General features: G+C 43.2%; 1 long non-coding RNA gene across 1 annotated transcript in view; it reads right to left on the reverse strand.

Annotated features, from left to right (window-relative positions):
• Positions 1-111: 111 nt before the first annotated feature.
• LOC116099193 overlaps positions 112-4,472 on the reverse strand; it is a 5,489-nt gene continuing 1,128 nt past the window's right edge. Inside the window, exon 2 of the long non-coding RNA XR_004122150.1 lies at positions 112-2,147. This is a non-coding gene — a long non-coding RNA (uncharacterized LOC116099193). The remainder of the gene's footprint in view (positions 2,148-4,472) is intronic.

The following is a 4,472-nucleotide window of genomic DNA, read 5'->3' on the forward strand; positions in this document are numbered from 1 at the left end:
AGCAGTGAACAAAAGGATATTCATTCTAGTTATATGTGTGTGTGTGTGTGTGTGTGTGTGTGTGTGTGTTGAGACAGCAACATTTTAAAATAAAACAAAAACATTGCATAGTGAGGGAATAACTAAGCAGCCACTAAAGTACTGCTTTTAGAGAATATCAAATGACATGGAAAACTCAAAAATGTACAAAATACATAAATATGAAACAGTAGATTACATACAACACAATCCAACATGATTTAAAATGTTTATGTGGTCTTGGGAGATGGCTTTGTGGGTAAAGTGCTTTCTCTCCAAGTTCTAGGAAAGCAGCTTGAATCCTCAGGACCCATGTGGGTGCGGTGACCCACCTGTAATCAGCAAGCAGGAGGCTGAGATAGGGAATCCTCAGAGCAGGCTGCCTAGTCAGACCAGCTAATGTGGCAAACTTTGGTTGGGTTCAGTGAGCTATCTGCCTCAGTGGGTAAGGTGGAAAGAGATAGAGGACAACACTCACAATAATTTTGGAATTAAATATGTGCATGGGTACCTCTTAACATGTTAACATAAAAAAGAACCCTACCCCCCCCCATGGCTGTATTATATAGAACACGATAAAAGGAAATTGAATGAGAAATCTCTCTTCCTTTCAATACCCTTTTTCCAGTAAATATGTAGCTCCTTTTCTAACCAGAGGACGAAACAAAAACAATTTAAGGTTTTTTGTTTTAAGTTGTGTCTGTTTCCCACCAGTTCTTTCAGCTAAACCAGAACACCTGTAGGAATTTTCTAGGCCTCTGAAAGTATTACCTCTACCTTGCCTTATGATTTTGCAGGTCTGGGTGGAGCACAACAGTTTGCATTTCTAACAAGTTCCACTGGGCTGCAAGATGGCAACACGGGATGGAGCACAGAAACTGCAGCACAGAACCTGCTGTGGGTTTTGAAGTCAGCCTGGTTCTGATTCTGGCCCTGCTCTTTGTGGGTTTGTGTGGCAACCGTTGACATACCTTAGCCCACGCAGCCTCTGCTTCCACATGGCTAAAGTGAAGTCAGGAGTATTGTCAAGGTCAAGAGGTACAAACTCAACATGGCATCTTACTCAGCTGGGGCCTTTGATATCCTTTTATTTTTTCTAAAGTTCTTCACTTTCACATCTTTTTTTCATGTGTGTGAGGCTTAGTTTTTACGTCAAATTGACACAAGCTAGAGGCATTTCTGAAAACACATCTTAACTGAGAAAATGTCCCTAGCCATTTGGCTTGTGGTACATCTTCTTGACTGCTGATTGATGTGGCCTTACCATAGTTCAGCTCCCTGTGGGTGGTGTCACCCCTGGGCAGGTGGTCTTGGACGCTGTTAGCAAGCAGGCTGAGCAAGCCAGTAAGAAGCACTTTTCCATGGCTTCTGTATCAGTTCCTGCCTCCAGGTTCCTGTCCTGACTTCCCTGGATGATGGACTTTAGGCTGTAAGATGGAATTAACCCTTTCTTTCCTAGGCTGCTTTTGGTCATCGTGTTTATCAGAGTGACAGAAAGATAACTAATATAGAAATTGATGCCAGGGTAAAGGGGCACTGCTGTGATAAATATGGTCATGTTTCTGGGAGGACTGAGGAAAGAGTTTGGAACTTTAGGCCAGGAAAGCCGTTGAGTGTTCAGAGCTTAATGAGCTGTTGTGGGAACTCAAAAGATAAACCTAAGAGCAGTACAGATGATGGAGGCCTGGCTTGTGAAGTTTCAGAGGGAAGGTTAAGAGTCCCTTAAAGACTATCAGGGCCATTTGACAGTTTGAATTAAGGACTGCTCAAGTAAAACCTTCGCTTTGCTGGACAATTTATACTGGTCAGCTGGGGCTGCAGAATCAGTTGTGAGTAAGAGGAGACACGCACTATCAAGGCAACATCTTCTGGGAAGTGATTCCTCGGATCAGCACACAGAGCAGCCCAAGGCTGCATCTCATTCTGGCCGCTGAGCTTGGTAGTTAAGAGTCACCCAGGCGGTGCTGTTTTTGAAGGCATGAAGAAGTTCTGGAGAGCACTGAAGCTTGGAACTGTGTGGAAGGGCTGAAGTCCATGAAAAGAGGCTGGGAGAGACCACTGTTGAAGCCCCAGATTTCAAGGGGTCATGGAGAGAAGGTGAAGTCTGAGACCACATTAGGTTAAAGTTCCTGAAGAGAGTCCAGAGAAACTACTGGTGAAGGAACAAGACAGTAGGCAGTGTTCCACCATAGCCTCTGCTTCATTGTCTGCCCTCAGGTTCCTGTCCTGACTAGGAGTGTGATCTGAGAGTTGTGAGCTGAAAGAAACCCTTTCCTTCCCAAGTTGCTTTTGGTCACAGTGTTTTATCATGGCAATAGAAACCTAACTATGACAAAGTGCATCATTTCATTTCCATAACAGAGTTTACAATGCCTGATTTAGCAACACAACAGAGCAAAAAATTCCCTCCAAACTTCAGAAGACAAACAGGTCCACCAGCTACTTCTCACATCTCCAGTATTCATACAAAATGGAAGATATCAGTGTAACAGAATCTACTTTGATACAGCCAATAGTATCAATTCTCCAGACACTGCAACGGTGAGGACTGAACAAGATGCCTTGCTAAGTGTTTAGGCAGTAACTGACATATAGTTGCAGAGCAAATGTCAGTTTCCTTTAAGTGGAACATATCCAGTGCCTCCCAGACTCATTTCAAGCTCACCTGATCCATCTTTCCACCTCAGATTATTCTTTTGTGATAGCTAAAGGCAACTATTTAGTTCACGGAAGTACTAATAAGAACCCACTCTACATAAAAGACTGTGTTGGATGTCTAAGGAGGTAAACAGCAGACAGTTCCTTGAGTCTGAGACACTTCATTGCAATGATAAAATGCTGGACAGGGACCCAAGGCGTGGGAGGATGCATTATAGAAAGTGGGTTAAGTTTGCAGATTAAAATAGCTGGCTCATTTGAGATTATTTTGTTCTCGAGAACTAGTGAGTCCTGGCTTGTGGTTAATGGGTATCAAGATCAAAGCTGTGGAGAGCAACATAGATTCCTACTTATGCTCAAGGCTTTTAGTCAATTTCTTCCTCCTAAGTAGACAGTTTAAGTTTGAGCTCAGAAGCCAAAGTGTTTGGGCTTAAATCCTGGAGTTGCTAGCTGCTGCCAGTGCAATTCCAGGCTTATTATCCACCATGTGCTTCCGTTCTTTAGCTTTAGAATGATCTTAAAAATACTCCATTTCATAGGTGGCACTGAGGATTAAATAATATAATATATACAAAACTAGAAAACCTGAGTTATAATTGCTATTAATATTAGTCTCTGAAAGAATGAAAACCAATAGATTTGGTCTCCTATTAGTCACTTAGTTTTTGCTCAGATTGTGATCAAGCTAAACTTAAAAACAAAAAGTGTGTTCCAGCACCTGGGAGGCAGAGGCAGGCATTTCTCTATGAGTTTGAGGCCAGCCTGATTTACGAAGAGAGTTCCAGGCCAACCAGGTTACAAAGTACGACAGCTTCTCTCTCTCTCTCTCTCTCTCTCTCTCTCACACACACACACACACACACACACACACAATGCACACACTCACTCACTCAATCAATATAGGAATGATTGCTGCAGTCCCCTTCTGTTAAACAGTGGTTTTTCATGCAGGTTGAGTACCTAGTGAATGCATATTATTCAATGGGAGTAAGCCGCCTTCCTCCTACTGGAAAACTTTGACTTTGAAGTGAGGCTTGAGATTTGGGCAAAACTGGTCTGTATCAGGAGAGTGGAGAAAAGTAAAACCTGATAAGACAACAGGATGGATAGAGTAACTAGCAGATTCTTTAAAAGTCAGTCAAAATTAATGGGTGCTGAGAAAGATGAGGGTCTATATGCCTAATAAGATTTCCCATCTATTTTAAGATACACACTAAGCTTCTTTAGACAGAAATCAAGCCTTTTAAGGAAGGTGAGGAGAACACACCCCGTGGGTTGACTTAAGGGGATGCTCAGCCGGTGCTGAGTCTCACCCTTAAGGTGGCTGCAGGATTGTGTGAACTGAGGTGGCAATACTGGCTCTCTCTGGAAGGAAAGATGCTATCTCTCTCCGGGGAGTTATATGACTATGGCACCACATGAAACAAGAAACCGCAACAGCCACCACAGTTCAGCCCGGCTCGATAAAAGCTCAGATTAATCGAGTTTTTTTTTTTTTTTTTTTTTTTTTTTTTTTTTGGTTTTTGGAGACAGGGTTTCTCTGTATAGGCCTGGCTGTCCTGGAATTCACTGTGTAGACCAGGCTGGCCTCGAACTCAGAAAACTGCCTGCCTCTGCCTCCCAAGTGCTGGGGATTAAAGGCGTATGCCACCACTGCCTGGCAAGAGCCATCTTTTTTTATTTCCTGGGGGCACCCTTCTAGATCTTCCTCAAGTGCCTGAAGTAAAAATTCTAGCATGAACTGCAAGAGGGTGGTTGCATCTTTAAGAAGTGTGGAGAGCTGGCGGGGGGGGGGG

Source organism: Mastomys coucha, unplaced genomic scaffold (assembly GCF_008632895.1).
Source record: "Mastomys coucha isolate ucsf_1 unplaced genomic scaffold, UCSF_Mcou_1 pScaffold20, whole genome shotgun sequence".
Taxonomy (NCBI): domain Eukaryota; kingdom Metazoa; phylum Chordata; class Mammalia; order Rodentia; family Muridae; genus Mastomys; species Mastomys coucha.